Source organism: Kogia breviceps, chromosome 12, assembly GCF_026419965.1.
Source record: "Kogia breviceps isolate mKogBre1 chromosome 12, mKogBre1 haplotype 1, whole genome shotgun sequence".
Taxonomy (NCBI): domain Eukaryota; kingdom Metazoa; phylum Chordata; class Mammalia; order Artiodactyla; family Physeteridae; genus Kogia; species Kogia breviceps.
In genome coordinates this window covers 4543516-4561622 of record NC_081321.1, presented here as the reverse complement: position 1 = coordinate 4561622, position 18107 = coordinate 4543516, and the positions used below count along the sequence as shown (strand labels likewise).

At 40.1% G+C, this 18107-nt stretch overlaps 1 protein-coding gene across 3 annotated transcripts in view; it reads right to left on the bottom strand.

Annotated features, from left to right (window-relative positions):
- The window catches only part of KCNA6 (potassium voltage-gated channel subfamily A member 6), a 203132-nt gene that overhangs the window by 123724 nt on the left and 61301 nt on the right, over window positions 1-18107 (bottom strand). For 2 of the 3 annotated variants that reach the window (XM_067008584.1, XM_067008583.1), the window contains exon 3: window positions 17137-17236. The exons of the other annotated variant lie outside the window; for it this stretch is intronic. The gene's annotated coding sequence lies outside the window, so the exon portion shown is untranslated. The remainder of the gene's footprint in view (window positions 1-17136; window positions 17237-18107) is intronic. 3 annotated transcript variants of the gene reach the window in all.

Below are 18107 nucleotides of genomic sequence, written 5' to 3'. Positions count from 1 at the left end.
AAAGAAAGTCAATAAAATGAAAAGGCAACCTATGGGATGGGAGAAAATATTTGCAAATCATGTATCTGATAAGCGGTTAATAGCCAATATATATAAGGAACTCATACAACTTGATAGCAAAAAATAAATAACTAATCCAATTTAAAAATGGGCATAGGACCCACATAGACATTTTTCCAAAGAAGACTTACAAATGGTCAACAATTTCATGAAAAGATGCTCAACATCAGTAATCATCAGGTGAATGAAAATCAAAATCACAATATCACCTCACACCTGTCAGAATGATTATTATCTGAGAGAGAGAGAGAGAGAGAGAGAGAGAGAGAGATAACAAGGACTGGCAAGGATGTGAGTAAAAGGGAACACTGGTGCACTGTTGGTGGGAATGTAAACTGGTGCAGCCACTGTGGAAAACAGTCTGGAGTTTCCTCAGAAAATTAAAAATAAAACTACCACATGATCCAGCAATCTCACTTCTGGATATATATCCAAAGGAAATGAAATCACTGTCTTGAAAAGATATCTGTACTCTCATGTTTATTGCAACATTATTTACAATATCCAAGACATGGAAACAATCTAAGTGTCCATCAATGGATAAGTGGATAAAGAAAAATGTGAGATTATATATATATATATATATGTATGAATGTATAATACATATAATGGAATATTACTCAGCCATAAAAAAGAATAAAATCTTGCCATTTGCAACAACATGGATAAACTTCGAGGGTATTATGCTAAGTGAAATAAGTCAGACAAAGATGAATACAATATGACCTCACTTATACGTGGAATCTATAAAACCAAACTCCTAGAAACAGAGGCAGAGTAGAGAGATGGTTAACAGGGTGGGAGGAAGGGGAAAGGAGGCAGTGGTCCAACAGGGAGATGTTGGTGAAGGGTACAAAACCTCCAGTTATAAGAAGAGTAAGCTCTGGGGATGTAATGTACAGCATGGTGACTCTAGTTGACAATACTGTACTGACACTTGAAAGCTGCTGAGAGAGTAGATCTTAAAAGTTCTCAAAACAAACCAAAAAAAAAGGAACTGTGAGGTGATGGATGTGGTAACTAACCTTATTGCAGTAATTATTGTGCAATATATACACGTATCAAATTATCACATTGTACACATTGGACTTACACAATGTTGCATGTCAATTATATCTCATAAAGCTGGCAAAGGGGGGAACACTGAGAACCCTCCTGTTTGGCGCCCTCTAGCCTTCCCAGTCTCTCCCTCCCAGGCTCTTGCCCAGTTTCCCTTCTCTTGCTTCCACATTTTTAATCATTTCTGACATGACATCCTGTCCTATCCCTTGCTCTCAGAAGACACCCTTGTCTTTTACTTTACAGAGAGAAACAGAACCTATGGGAGGAAAACCCTCATACCTTACTAACATCCAACACACAGCTGGACCCAGCCACATCTGTACCTTCTCTTACCTGGGCTTTGGATCCTCTGCCCCCTCACCTTCTCAGGAACCTTCACCATGGATTATCTCCTCCCCCTCGTATTTTCAAGTTCCCTCTTACGTAGATCCTTCTGGAAGGCGTTCCCTCCGTAAATCCTTTTTGAAAAGTCCTTATGTCTCTGCATTTACACAAACGTCCACATAGATGTGGGTTACATAAACATCCACTTGTACCATAGTAGATTACCTCCTAATATATTGTCCAATACACCTGTGGGCTGGTGTTGAAAAACCTGTCTCTATTAAATATTGAAAAGAGACTAATTAATATTTATAAAATGTGAGACATAAAAGCTTTTCAGTATAGCTTTACTGCATTTGTTTTCTGTTTTTACACAGTGTATTATATAATTATATGGGCTTCTGACTTTATATAATAGGATCTCTTTACAGAATATGTGTTGCTTTGTCACTGACCTTTTTTAGTCAACGTTATGTTCCTGGAATTCAATCATGTTTCACTGCTGTGCAGTACTTCATTTCACGAATATATAATGATGTATTTTTCCATTCCATTATATGTGCATATGTAGTATATATTCCATTTGTTTGTTTGTGTTGCTATTATAAATAATGCTGGTATGTCGTAGCGTGCTATGTGCAAGAGTGGCTTTAAGGTCTACCTAGGAATGGAAGAACTGGGCCATCAGCTCTTTCGTTTAACAAGACAATGCCAAATTATTTTCCCAAAGTTATTGCATCAACTTGCACTCCCACAAGCAGTATCTAAGTATGCTGCCCCACATACCCACCCCCGCTTGCTAATATCCAAACTTTAAATTTTGTCATTCTGATGAAATGCACATAAAAAATTTACCATCTTATTTTTAAATGTACAGCTCAGTGGCATTGAATATATTCACACCGTTGTACAACCATCACCACTCTCTATCTCCAGAACTCTTCATCTTGCAAAACTGAAACCCTGTCCCCATTAACCAATAACTCCTCATTCTTCCCTCTACCCAGCCCCTGACAACCACTATACTTTCTGTCTCTGAATTTGAATACTCTAAGTACTTCATATAAGTAGAATCATACAGCATTTGTCTTTTTGTGTCTGGCTTGTTTCACTTAGCATAATTTCCTCAAGGTTTATCCATGCTGTAGCACGTGCCAGAATTTCCTTCCTTTTTAAGGATGAATAAAATTCTGTTTTACGTAAAATAGATAGCTAGAGGGAAGCAGCCGCATAGCACAGGGAGATCAGCTTGGTGCTTTGTGACCACCTAGAGGAGTGAGATAAGGAGGGTGGGAGGGAGGGAGATGCAAGAGGGAAGAGATATGGGGATATATGTATATGTATAACTGATTCACTTTGTTATAAAGCAGAAACTAACACACCATTGTAAAGCAATTTTACTCCAATAAAGATGTTAATTTTTAAAAAATTCTGTTTTAAGCATAAACCACATTTTGTTTATCTGTTCATCTGTTGATGGACACTTGGATTGCTTCCACGTTTTGGCTATTGCAAATAATGCTGCTATGAACGTGAGTCTTCAAATATCTCTTTGAGATCCTGCATTCAGTTCTTCTGTGGATATAGTCAGAAGTGGAATTACTGGGTCATAAGGTAATTTTATTTTTAATGTTTTAATAAAATGCATACTATTTTCCTTTGTGGCGGCAACATTTTACATTCCCACCAACGGTGCACAAGAGTTCCAAATTCTCCACATTCTTACCAGCACTTATTATTGTCTGTATTGGTTGGATTTTGTTTTGTTTTGTTTTCATAGTAGCCATCCGAATGGACAACTCATTGTATTTTAATTTTTGTTTCTCTGATTATTAATGAAATTGAAAGTCTTGTCATATTGACCATTCTCTCTGTGAATACCTGAAATTCTTTGCCCATTTTTATTTTCGGTTTTCCCATGCATATTGATTTGTAAGATTTCTTTATATATGATGGATATCAATCCAGTTCTATTGTTACAAATTTCTTTTCCCAGCTTGTGGCTTAATTTCACTTTCTTTATACCATATTTTTATAAATAGAAGTTCTTAATTTTAAAATAAACAATTTAATGAATATTTTCCTTACAATCTGTAGTTCTTCTGAATTATTTAAGAAAACCTCCCCTAGCCAAGGCAAAAAAAAAAAGTAAGTATCTTAAATTGTCTTCTAAAAGTTTTATAGTTTAACTTTTACATCTAAGTCTTTGCTCTATCTGTAATGAATTTGTTTATGATATGAAGCAGAGAGCTACTCTCCTTTTTATGCATATGAATATCATACTGTCCAAGTAATCCTCACTGAAAAGACCTTATTGTCCCCCATTGAGCTACTGTGAGACTCTGTTATGCATTAATTGTAAATATATGTGTGGGTTTATTTATTTGGGGAGGTTCTGTTGTCTTTGTTGGGAAGTCCAATGTTCCTCTTACTGTTGTTCCTTTAAAGGTAATGTGTCTTTTTTTTCTCTCTCTCTTTTCAGACTTTTCTCTTTGTCTTTAGTTCTCTGCAGTTTCCCTCTGATGGGTCCAGGTGTGGAGTATTTTTCATCTTGGGTAAGTTATTAAGTCTTTTGAATATGGGGACTAGTGTTCTTCATCAGCCTTTTTCTCTTCATATATTATCTACGCCTCATTTGCTCTTTGATCTTTTTGGAACTCTATGCTCCAAATTTCTTCACTCTCTTCCGTATTTCTACCTTTTTGTCTTACTGTGTTACATTTTGAACAATGTCTTTAAATCCATCTTCTGGTTTACAAATTCTCCCTTCATCTGGATCTTATCTGCTGTAAATTCCAGCTATTTAGTTTTATTTCTACTTATTATGTTTTTTGATTCTAGAAATTATATTGGATTTTCTTTTCAATCTGCTAGGTTGCTTTTTATGATTTTAACCACTTACAGACAATTGAATGCTTTTATATTTTTAAGCCCAAATGAGACACAGTTCTTTTATAATTTGAGTCAAATAATTCCAATATCTAAAATCTTCACGGGTCAGTTCCAGCTATTTGTCATTTTTGCTGGTTCTCATTCATATTACTTTGCTCCTTTTTTCCCCTTAATTGTGTTTTACTATGTATTTTTCACTATCCTTACAAAAGATATTTGTGGGGGATTCTTTGAGGTCCAGGATAAAGAGTATCTTCATCCAGAAAGTACTTTTGTTTGTTTTTTTCCAAAATCTGTGTTGAACTACCATTCTAGATCCACTTCTACTAAGTTCACTGTTTCAGGTTCTCTGGACCACCTAGACGATACCAATCCCAGCTGCAAATCCCTGGTAAGGCATCTCGTATCCACAACCTCCCAGGAATAATTGTTGGACCTCTTTCCCTTTGGGCCTCTTTCCCTTCAGCCTCTGTTCAGCTTTCCCTGGGTTGGACTTGTGGTCAAACTTCTCATTCCTCTTATTCTGATGCTTTATCCCTTTGGATCTCAGCTTAATAGAAGGAAGGGTTTCCTATTATACTTCACACCTGAAGTGAGACTAAGTTCCTCACTTCCTTCCCCTTCACCATTTACATCTGCCGAAACTGAAGCCCAGATTTGCTAGGCTCAAGAATACTCTCTTATTTCTTCTTTTCTTAGATTCCATATGTATGTGTTAGCATACGGTATTTGTTTTTCTCCTTCTGACTTACTTCACTCTGTATGACAGACTCCAGGTCTAAGAAAAAAAAAAAAAATGCCATGAAGAGATTAGTGGTAGGATGGGAATAAAACACAGACCTACTAGAGCATGGACCTGAGGATATGGGGAGGGGGAAGGGTAGGCTGTGACGATGTGAGAGAGTGGCATGGACATATATACACTACCAAATGTAAAATAGCTAGAGGGAAGCAGCCACATAGCACAGGGAAATCAGCTCTGTGCTTTGTGACCACCTAGAGGGGTGGGATAGGGAGGGTGGGAGGGAGGGAGATGCAAGAGGGAAGAGATATGGGAACATATGTATATGTATAACTGATTCACTTTGTTGTAAAGCAGAAACTAACACACCATTGTAAAACAGTTATACTCCAATAAAGATGTTTTAAAAAATTTTTTAAAAAGAGAATACTCTCAAAGCAACTTTGGAGCTCTGCTTATCTCTCTGTTTCTCACTTTTCCTTAGATTTTTCCTAATGTTGATTATTACCTTGTCAGCAACTTTCACCTATAAGGACAATTTTATTTAATGTTGTAGCTAAACTTTTAATTGTATTTCATGGAAGTGTTGGTTCAAATAACCTAATATGCCATATGAATTGGAATCAATCACTATCTCTTTTCTCACTACGGCCTAAAGAACAGAATAAATAAATTCTTAAATGTCCCTTTAGAAAGGTTTTTTTTCCTGAAAATCAATTCTGTAGAGAAGATATCTCTCAGTGGAGGAAGGAAGACACTTTGAATGTGGCCTTAGAATATCTGTGTGGTTAGTAGGTGTCAATGGAAGAGGAGGGAGGAAAGAAGAAAAGAAGGAAGGAACAAAGGAAGAAAGGAAAATAGATACAACTAGATGTGTGCATCTCCTACTTCAAAGTCTGATAGAGATAGTAGAATAGAACCAAAGCTATCAAGGCCTTAAGCCATTATTTAGTGATGAAAGTGAAATCACCATGTCCCAATAAACAGACCCTATCATATCACAATTCTTTCCTGGTACTCTGACTAAATGTTTGTAACCTGCTTATGTAAAGCTTATTAAATGTGCTTGCAAATCTAAGACATTGATTTAAGTTACAACAAAGGAATGCAAGGAAGATAGATGGAAGAATTTCATGGAAGTGGGTATTGTTAAACCAGGAAATACAAACATTTGGTGGAATCTCCGTCACAGTATTTAAGTTTCCCCATGATTCCTTGATTCTCTCTGTATCTATAATAAAATCATATTCTCCTGCAGAAAGAACGGGAATGGGTAAGATGCCCTTGGAGTTTCCTTTTAACATAACAATTATAGTAATCTAACTCTTTAAAAACCAATGGCTGAACCTCAATTTGGGTCAAAAGGAAATATTCCTAAGAGGCCGTGAGATAGTTTTTAATAGCTATGGGCAATGGAGGAAACCCTGACATTGTCCTCAGCTCAAATTTCATTGTCACTAAGGCTGCTGCACCAAATGGCATTTTAAATAGTCTTAAAATAAGTGCCGATTTGAACAAGTGGCCAAAATCAGCCTACATTCCGAGATTCTCTGAGCTCCTTGGGTCTCTGAGTTTATTATAATAGCATAGTGTCTATTTTGTATCTTTTTCCTGGCATTTCCTTTTGGCAGCATCTTCTTCATCCATCACGGCTTGGTCTGCAGCAGTTGGTGGGAAGGATTTTGGCTTCGATCAATGAGTTCTCTCTGCAAAAAGGTCGTGGTTGGTTAAAGTGTTTTTGGACACCCGGAACAGAACCTTTCTCTGGAGACCAGTAGACTTTACCAGCATGTTAGAAGTTTTCAGTGTTCTAAGTAGTCTTCAAAAACCTTTGGGTTTGAGAGACTTTGCATGAACCCATAAAATCTGCATTCACCCCAAGACCTTGAAACCTTCTCTAGCTAGGGTTGGTAACATCTACTGTAGAGGTGTCTCTACCTTCCATGTCTCTTTTAACTAATCTGTCTGGCAGGCCACAGTCACAGATGAATGTTCCTGGAGATATTCTAAGCATGTCTTTTTCTTAATGAAGGATATCTCTTCATTGGGAATTCCCTGGAATCTGGTGGTTAAGATTCCACTGCAGGGACACGGGTTCAATCCCTGGTGGGGGAATTAAGATCCTGCAAGCTGCGTGGCATGGCCAAAAAAAAGAATATCTCTTCATTGTCTTTCATGTTTTTGAGGTTCCATCCATCCAATCTTCTTCCCCACGTCTGCTGTTCAGCTCCACCAGCCACTTCACTCAGGTAGGTTTCCCCACTCTCACACTCCCACGCCACGTTCATCGTCATTTCTCACCTTTGCTCTCGTGTTTAGAAAGGGATGGACACTGACCCAGGACCTCCTTGTTTCCTTCTTCCCTCCACCTCCCCTCTACTTCCCGCACTGACCCCCACCACCCGCTTCCTCAGAACCAGACTTGCTCCCTTTGATTCTTTGTCCATCCTCTTGATAAGTGCCTGGAAAACACCGGTCTGCAGAAGAATGGAGTACATACTGACCACGTCCTGCCTTCTCTCTTCCATACCCATTCTTCAGATAGAATAACGTTAACCGCAACTAGTAAGTGTTTGATCCTTGCCACTTCTCATTTTACTGATGAAGAAAGCAAGATTCGGGGAAGATAAGTTTTTTCAGTTACTCAGCTGCAGAGCTGAGACTCAGATCCGGAAAAATCTGGCTCCAAATCGACTACCCTTCAAGACTTGTGATGACCAGAGAATTTTAGTCCCCTCCATCTCCTTTGTTTTCCTTCTTTCCAAGATTCCCGAGTAGATAATTAGGTTATTTAAGAGGCAGGGCAGTATAGAAGAAAGAGACAGGTTTTGGAACCACTCAAACCTGCATTCGAATTATGTCTTCAAGACTTACTAGAGGACTGGCTTTGGGCCAATGGCTTAACCTCTCTGTACCCTGATTTTCTCATCTTTTTTTTTTTTTTTTTTTTTGTATGATTCAATGGTTGAATTTTTTGTTTTGAATTTTATTTTACTTATTTTTTTATACAGCAGGTTCTTATTAGTGATCCATTTTATACATATTAGTGTATAAATGTCAAAAATGAGGTTACAGTGACTTAGAACTCAACACGAAGTCTGGTATATCATAGACATTCAGTGAATATATGTTGATTCCTTTTCTCCCTCTTTCTTTCCCTTACTACTTTTCTCTTCTTTCTCTTCCCTCTTTTTAATTATTTTCTTTAACTCTGTCTCAGATTGACGAAAACATCCAGGACTACTAGGGAACAACTGGGGAAATTTGAAGGACTGTGTATTTTTAGGTATAATAATTGTACTATAATTATGTTTTTAAGGAGTTCTCTTTTTCTTGAGATACATACGAAGTGTCTATGGATGCAGTGATGTGACATCTAGGATTTGCTTCAATAAAACCCGGTGGAGTTGGGGGTCAGGAGACAAGAGTGAGTAGAAGTACGTACGAAACAAGATTGGCTTGAGTCGATACTTGGTGAAGGTACATGGGGATATTCGTTACACTATCCTTCTCTACTTTTGTGTATGTTTGAACATTCCCAAAACAAAGCATTTTCTAAAATGTCCAGTGCAGAAGGTTCAAGTCTCCTATCCTCCTCGTCTGCACCAGAGTCCCCAGTTCTCCCCGATGGCATTCTGGGCAGCTCTCTCCTTGCTTCCCCGCCCCCTCCTGGGTTATTCCAGCCTCCGGGCCAGCCGAGCACCACACTGCCTCAGCCTCCACCGTTGGCATCTGGACAAATACGTCTTCCTGACCCCAGATGGCATCACAGCTTCCCCAGTCGGATCCTGTCAGCATATTTTTTCCAGACACCTGATTCCTGGATGTGGCAACAATAACACCAACTGAGGTGTTTGGCCGGTCCCCCTGGGAGCAGGTATTTCCCATTCTCACTGTGTCAGCCATCTGAGCAAGCTGCTTCCAAGAGCTTCCGAATAACCGCCGAGTAAGAATTTCACAGGCTGCGGTGCCTTCTGGCCACGGTGTTCCTGAGGGACGGAGAGCCGCTAGGGTAGGCGGTATAATAATATTACTGATTATTAATGGAAAAGCAGGTGCAAATAAGCAATTTGGGGGGTTGCATTGTATTGGGAAGCTGGCATGAAGGAGGAGAGGAAAGCAAAGAGCAGGCACACACGGAGGTTATTTACTCTGCTGTTGGTTACTGTAGGGACTCTTTAGGTTAAATGTATGTCACACTCCAGTTTGATCGAAGTAAAAAGACAAAAGGCTGAGTTATCTGAGCCTTGGTGATTTTATAAGGAACAAACAGAAAAAAGATAAACAGGTAGGTCAGACCAGGTCAACCTGCAGGGCTGGACCAGTGATCTCAGTGGGTGGTGCCCAGGTAGTGTGTCACTAGTGGGCTCTTGCAGGTTTGTGGGTGTTTTCCATGGTGTCACACATTTACTGGGTGTGTTGGGGACCCGGCCCCTCCCATGGGGCTGTGGTTTACTCCTCAGATCACAGGGCAAAATCCCAATTTCCTTCAGGCTCCAATGATGCTTTCAAGATGCAACACTTGGTGAACAGGCATTCCAACAATTCTTTTCTGAGACAAAGATCCAACATCACGTGTCACTTCATACTTTGGAAGTCCTTCAAATCTCTTCTCTCCTTTGAGCCTCGCGAGCCGTGATGTAAGGTAAGTACCATTATCCCTACTGACAGCTTGGGAAACTAAGGCCGAGGGACATGCTGACGATGTGACGTGTCCAAGGCCATGGTCTCGGTGGTTGCAGTTGGAACAAGAACCTATGTCTCTTGCCTTCTGTTCTGTGCTTTTCTTCTGACACCAAAATTAAGTTTTTTCAGGCCCCAGGCCATCAAGATCTTTAGGGAAACGGGCTAGGGCCAATGGCTCCAAAGCAGGCAAAGTGGACTTCTATTAGGCTCCCCCTCTGGGACTCTTACCTGACAAAATCCAGGCGACATTTACCACTGATGATCATACTAGGGGATCAAGATGAGACCAATAACAATAGTGGTCTTGGGTGACTCTGTCCCCTGCTCAGTGCTGAACGGAGCCCATGCCTCCCTCTCTGCCAGAGAGTGACAACCTTTCAATGCAACGAAGTCTCAATGACAAACCTGGTATGTCTCCAGCACTGGGCTGGCAATCGCTGAGCTTTCTCATTAAGCTAGATGCAGTGCTCCTGCTCCAAACTTTCCTCCTTTTTCTTTTCCCTCCCTCCCCAATTTTCTCCAGTTACCATATATTGAGTACCTCCTCTGAGCCAGGCACGGGGCTGGGCCGTGAGGATACAGAGGGGACCACGACTTTCCGCCTGTGCGCCACGGTATCCTCAGGTCCACCCTGGTCACGATCTCCTGCCTGGAACGCCCACTCCCCTCCTTCCTGTTCATCCCTCCCCTCCATTCTTTTACAACGCTGCTCAAAAGCAGCCTTCTCCGTGAACCTTCTCCCTCCCTGGCTCTCCTACCAGTTCAGGCCATTCTATCCCCCAGCAGAGCTCTGTCACTTTTCGTTACAGGTGGCACAGTTTTCATTTGGATGCTGATTAAAAGAACACAGATGAGGAGTTCTTTCGGGTTGCTTTCTTAACTCCATTACTATCAGTCTGCGTAGCCTTAAGCAAGTCACTGAAACTGTGAGTCTCAGTCTACCCCAGTGTAAAGGGGGCATGGTAAAAACTGCCTGATTTACGTATCAGATCATGAATGTTGAAACCGATGGAAAAGCACAGAGGACAGGCCACATTCATTGGTTTAATATTTATGGTGTTGCTATTGACTGTCAATCACTCCTCTAGGTGCTAGATAGGATATAAAACTGTGCTGTCTAAGACTTACCGTACAGGTGGGGAGAAAACGCCAATACGAAGCCATGAAAGGTGCCATGGAAACTTAGAGGAGGAAGAGAGAAATTCTGATTGCGGAACTCAGGGTTGCTGCCTTGGAATAGGTGGTATCTGAGCAGGATAACGAGAGATGGGTGAGACATGTAGGAGGACAGGAGGGGATGGAAAGACATCTTTCCCTTTGGGGAAGGGATATCACAAGCAAATGGCTGGACATGGAGAAGGGGGGGGTAGCTTGAGGCCCCGAGTGGCATGTGGCTTAGTTTGGCTGGAGTGTAAGGGTGCGTGCGGACGGGTCATCCAAGACCAGTGCAGATATGGGGACTTGCAACACTGTTGAATTCTGGGTTTCAGAGTTTAGACATCATCTGAGGAGACCCACAGAACCATTGAAGATACCTGAGTACGGAAGTGCTCAAATCACAAGGAGATGCTTTTGGAGGATTCCTCCAGCAGCAAAGTAAAGACAGCCTAGAGATTACGCTACACAGGAGCCAGTTCCAAAGTGCAGTAGTAGTAATTTGCTGGGTTAGTAACTGTATCTTCTTGTAAATGGGTCTCCTTCCTCTGTATCACCTCACAAGTCCCATGCGTTCATCGTGGCACATGGCTGTTGATCCTAACTGGTGGGCAGGTGAATCCCAGTGCTGTGTTTATCCCCTGAAGCCCCGCCCAGTTGCTGTGCAAGGTGTCGGCAAAGCACTGGGGGAGGGGAGCAAACATCTCTAAGCCGAAGATTGGTGTGTGTCCCTCCCTCCCCTGTTCTGCTCAGGCTTTGGACTCGCAGCTTCATAGTCACTCACAAATAGAGATGGTGAGACAGAGCTGCTGGAGGAAGCATCTGGCAGGGCTCTGGGCAGATGTGTCCCAACCGCTGGGACCCTGACTGGCGTCTGAGTCTTGGAATGCTGAGCCTTCTCCAGTCGCTGGTAACAGGATCTGCTGGACTCATTGTAAGATGAGAATGATAATTTAAAAAAAAAACTGCCTGGTTTACATATACAGTCGGAGACGATCGTGAATGTTCCAGCATCCCACTGGCAGGAAATGAAGAGCTTAGCTACAAGCCCCAGAGAATAGGAGCAGGCACAGAACAATAGTTTGTTGTTGGTTTGATGTTTGTCGGGTTGGGGAAAGGACGTGGAGCCTGGGAACGCCAGAGTCCCACTAGTCAATGGATGCTTACGTAAACCAACTGCCTGCTTTGTGTGCCGGATCCAGAAAACGGTGCCTATTTTTCTCATCCCGTACATTATGACTCAGTATGAGGTCCCCAAATGACCTTCAGTGCAGCCCAATATCCTGGGTTTCCTCTTTCCTGCTCGCTTTTTTGACTGGAACGAGGAGGGGAGGGAGTATGGGTAACCAGGAAGCAGGGAGAGCAACTAGTGAAGTGCACACGCCGCTATATGAATGACTATAAAGCAATAAAATAGCGACCGTTTAGTGAGCACCTATTATGCATCAAGGACTCTGTCAGATACTTAACAACTGTGACTTCACCGAACATTGATAGCATTCAATATGTATTTCTATTCCCATTTTAAAGACAGGCAAACTAAGGCTCGGGGAGCTTGGCCCTTGTCCTATGTAATACTACATTAGAAAATATCTGTTAAAGGGAGAAGTTATACCATAAATATCACATAATAGGAGCAGTAACATTGCTGCAGGATTTATATTTACAAAATTCTTTCACATGCACTGGACCAGATCCCCAAAAGAAAAAAGAGGAAAAGTCAGGAAATGAGATCAGAAGGGAAAGAAGAGGTACTGAGACATTTTCAGGCACCAGGCATGTGTTTTATCTAGTTTAATTTTTAGGTGTTGTCATCTCTACTTTGCAGAGGAGTAAACTCGAGTTCAGAAGAGTTAAGTAAGCTGTGAAATGCTTATCACTTATGAGTGGTAGAGTCAGGATTAAATTTAATAGTGAATTTGATTAAAGGTGATTATGCCAGAGTTGGGAGAGACACTCTCTGCATGCCAGGGAGTTGCTGAGTATTGCGATTTAAAAGAATCAATCAAGTATCTATTCAGAACCTGCTACTGGGATCAAAGGAATTGCGGAGTCCAATGTCCACCCTTCCAGTTTGCTAGAGGGAAACATTCATGTAGAATGTGAGGTGAGGCAGAAGTATTGGTGGACAAGGGCTCTTCCAAGTGGCAGTTTGGAGGTGAAAGTGACCTGAGGTGAGACGTGGGTACACTGGGGAAGGGGGAGGAGTGGAAAGATCCCGAGATCCTGCTGCTATGCGAAGATTACAAAGTAAAGCCTGGGGTTAACCACAAGTAAGGAGACCCGACTTGTAGTAATCTGCATCGATCCTTGATAACTGCAGTGAGAGACCAGCTAACAACAGAAAATCTAAACTCTACAAGGATGCTGACGATAGTAATCAAAAGCAGAAAGATATAATTGTCAAAAGCTTAAGAGGGGCTCTTGGGGAAATTAGTAAAACTTTTTATTATTTTTGTAAAAAGTATGTCTTTTATGATCCTTCTGAGAAAGTCACATATAAAGTGGAGGGTGGCATATTGAGCTATCAATCAATTTTAGGGAGAAACTATCAATAAATACCAAACACACACACAAAATATGAACACTTGGTCTACTCCTAATTTATTCTCAGAGCAGGTGCATAGTAGTAATAATTATAACTTGAATATTATAAACAGAAGATCTAATAAATGCATCTTCATAATTATTAGTCTCAACTGTCAAGATAAGCTCCTAGGCCCACTATTTTCCCCATTATTTTCTCTGCAATTTTGATTCCCCTCGGCAAGGGATTTAATTTAAGTCATCCTTTCCTGCTAAGGAAAATACTCCTGTGAGTGATAATGGTGGAATTTCAAGTCAGTAGGGAAAGGATGGACTACACACACAAAAAAAATGATGTTACATCATAAACAAAATGATTAAAGAGTTAAATATTTAAAAACCCAACTATAAAGTTCTTAGAGAAACTATGAATGGCCATTTTTTATAATCTTGTGGTAGGAGCGTCTTCCCAAGCATACCCAAAACCCAGGAGTCATAAGAGAAAAGATTAAGTATATGAGCCTCTGTAGGCAAAAAATTCGTTATAAAGAAAGATAAAAAAGCATGCAACAGAGAGAGTGGCAGGGACATATATACACTACCAAATGTAAATTAGAGAGCTGGTGGGAAGCTGCCGCATAGCACAGGGAGATCAGCTCTGTGCTTTGTGACCGCCTGGAGGGGTGGGATAGGGAGGGTGGGAGAGAGGGTGACGCAAGAGGGAAGAGATATGGGAACATATGTATATGTGTAACTGATTCACTTTGTTGTAAAGGAAAGACTAACACACCATTGTAAAACAGTTATACTCCAATAAAGATGTTTAAAAAAGAATTAAAAAATTAAAATTAAAAAAGGCTAAAAAAAAAAAAGCATGCAACAATCTGGTCAGAAATGTTTACAGCACACATAATAGACAAAGTACTAATATTAAAGAACCCAAAACTCACAAAAGATACAAATAACCCAGTTTAAATGTACAAAAAATATGATAAGGCAATTCACCAAAAAAGAAATCAAATGACCAATAACCTTAGGGACAGAGGCCCAAACTGACCAATAATCAGGAAAATGAATATTAAAATATTAAAATGTTTTTCCCCATCTGACTAGAGAAAAATTGTAAGTGTTTAAAATATTTAGTGTTGGTGAGCATACAGAGAAGTAGATATTCCTACATACAACTGCAGGATGTTAAATTTGACAAGCTTTTTTTTTTGAAGAATAACCTGTCAGTGTCCATTAAAATCTAAAACATGCATATGCTGCTAAGAAGTAATTTTACTTTTGTCATCATTCTAGAGAAATTACTGTACCTATGCATAAAGATGTCCAACTATATGTAATGGCAAAAAATGTACAAGAACTAGTAGGAGAAGGGCTAAACCATGGTATTGAAAATTATGCAGTTGAACTAAAAATAGAGTTACCATATGATCCAGCAATCCCACTCCTGGGCGTATACCTGTAAAAGACAAAAACTCTATTTCGAAAAGACACATGCACCCCTAAGTTCACAGCAGCACTATTCACGATAGCCAAGCCATGGAAGCAACCTAAATGTCCATTGACTGATGAATGCATAAAGAAGACATGGTACATATATACAGTGGAATACTACTCAGCCATAAAAAGTAATGAAATAATGCCATTTACAGCAACATGGATGAACCTAGAGATTATCACACTACTATATATAAAATAGATTTTTTAAAAAGACCTACTGGCCTTGCAACCATCAGTTGCTTGTGCCCTTCTGATCCCATACCTTGGTACGATCAGTTCCCTACCCCCTCTCATCGATTGTTGCTGCACTTTGAGGACCCGCCGCGGCTGGCGGCAAGTGGCGCCTGAACAGGGACCGAACGAGAGGGACATCTGAATCTCGGTAGGTGAATCCCCGGAGTTAAGAGTGAAAGTGTGGCCTCATAGTAACTCAGGGCAATAGTCAGAAGTAAAAAAATATGGGACAAGAAGTATCCAAGAAGCGACCAGAAATCACTGATCAACAGAAGGAGTTGTCCACCAGTGCTTTCCAGGCTTTTACAGCTGGAAATTATGATGTCTGTCTGCAACATCTTGCCTGCCTACAAGATATAAACAAAGACGATTATAAAATAATTTTGAATACGGCAGTAGCTGAGTTTTTCAAAAGTAACCAGACAACAACAGATAGTTTAAGACAGACACTTAACCAACTGAAGAATCAGGTGCACTCGGCTGTTGAAGAAATGGATGGACTAGATGATCTTGAAAACAGTATGTTGTATTACAATCAAGCAGTCATCCTGTATCATGTCCGACAGTATACAGAAGCCATATCCGTTGGTGAAAAACTTTATCAGTTCATAGAACCTTTTGAAGAAAAATTTGCCCAAGCAGTGTGTTTTTTGCTCGTACACCTGTATATATTAACCTACCAAGCTGAGAAAGCTTTACATCTTCTTGCTGTTCTAGAAAAAATGATTTCACAGGGCAACAATAACAAAAATGGAAAAAATGAGACTGGTAATTACAGCAACAAAGATGGGTCTAATCATAAAGCTGAAAGTGGAGCTCTAATAGAAGCTGCAAAGTCAAAGATACTATTTTTGTGTTGAAGTATATGTAGGAGGACAAGGGACTTTACTGGCCGGCCATAGTTTAAAGGTAGTTAAAGCTGTTACAAGCTTGAAGTTTCCCTCCTTTTTCCCTTTTGATTTTCCCCAATCTGATTTTGAATTCTCAAATCTGGTGCACCTTAAATTATAATAATGGTACCATTTTAATTTCTTCAGTTTCTGTTACTAGTAATAGTTTGGTTTTTTATAAGCATTGGGATTTGGGGAAGTTTGCATTGTCTTATTCTTATCAACCGGTTATTACTTGTGTTACACCCTCATATGCCTTGCTAATAGGAGATTTACAGATTGAGTTTACTTCTGGTTCCTTAGGATATAATATAACTTGTCAGAATTGTATTTTTAGTACTTGCATTCTGCCTATGAAAGGAACTTTTTCTATTATGATGTTAAAACAACCTTCCTATGTAATGCTGCCTGTAAATATTTCTGAACCATGGTATCATAGTACTAGCATGCAAGCTTGTCTAGAATTATCTGAAGCTTTAAAAAGACCTAAACGATTCATTGGAATATTAATATGTAGCATATTAGCCTTAGCCACTTTAACAGCCACAGCCGCTACCGCCGGTTTAGCATTAAGTAAAACTGTACAACAAGCACATTATGTTAATCAATTGTCTAAAAATACCAGTATTGCATTAGCACTACAAAGTCATATTGATACTCAACTAAAAACTGAGGTTGATGAGTTAAAAAATGCTCTCATAGGTTTAGGAGACCAAATTATGGCTTTAAAATTGAAAATGCGTTTGATTTGCCATGCTAAATATACTTGGATTTGTGTGACTCAACACGCTTATAATGAAACTGACTGGGATTGGAACAAAGTAAAAATGCACTTTTTAAGTGTATGGACTGATGGACACATTAGTTTGGACATACAAAAACTTAATGCGGAAATACAAGCAATTCAAGAAGCTCATCTACAAGAAGACGGGCCCCAACAATTAATTCAAGGACTCTTGGATCAGCTTCAATGGTTAAACCCAATGCATGGGTTTCAAAATGGACTCACAGGATTGATTACCTTGGGGTCATGTGTATTGTTGATGTTAATTGCCTTACCTTGTTTATTACGCTTTGTTGTTGGCCGTCTCGTCTCGCTGCTCGTCTCGTCTCGCTGCTCTTCGTCAGGAGGTGTATGGGTTGAAATTGCATTATCAAGCTTTAAAAAATAAAAGAGGGGGAAATGTGGCGAGCATTGCCCTCTGAGGAAGGCGCCACTAAGACCCTCATAAGCCTCAGGGCCCGATTGTACTCTCCTTGGTATGCATCCTGGACTTTATGGTATGAACGTAAAAAAGGAGATGGCCTTTGGCCAAATCGCTCCAGGGACCTGCTCAGTTACTGGGAGTCCCTGGTTGTTCCCTAAAGCTACGAAAAGCAACCCTGGAGGGGAAATTGGCGCCTTTGAGGGAGAAGCCGAGAAGCCAATCAACCAGCTGATGCCGATAAGGCGTGACTAAGCCGAGAAGCCAATCAACCAGCTGATGCCGATAAGGCGTGACTAAGCCGAGAAGCCAATCAACCAGCTGATGCCGATAAGGCATGACTAAGCAAATTCCCTGCTTTAGGGGTATATATATGGCTATGCTTTGTTATTAAACTTGCCTTGCAACCATCAAAAAAAATAAAAAAAAATAAATAAAAAATAAAAAGACCTACTGTATAAGCACAGGGAACAATATTCAGTACCTTGTAATAACCTATAATGGAAAAGAATCTGAAAAAGAATATACATACACACACACATGTATTTTTTTCAGATTCTTTTCTGATATATATATATATATATATATATAAAACTGAATCACTTTGTACACCTGAAACTAACATAATACTGTAAATCAACCATACTCCCTAAAATATTTTTTAATAGAAAGGAAAATTATGTAGCTGTGAACAAGTATGAGATTGTCCACCTCTACCAACATGGAAAGATCGCCAAGACAAAGGAAGGTAAAAAAGTAAGATGGAGCATGACCCCAAGTGAATTTTTTGAAACTATGTACTTTTATGTAAATATATACAATAAA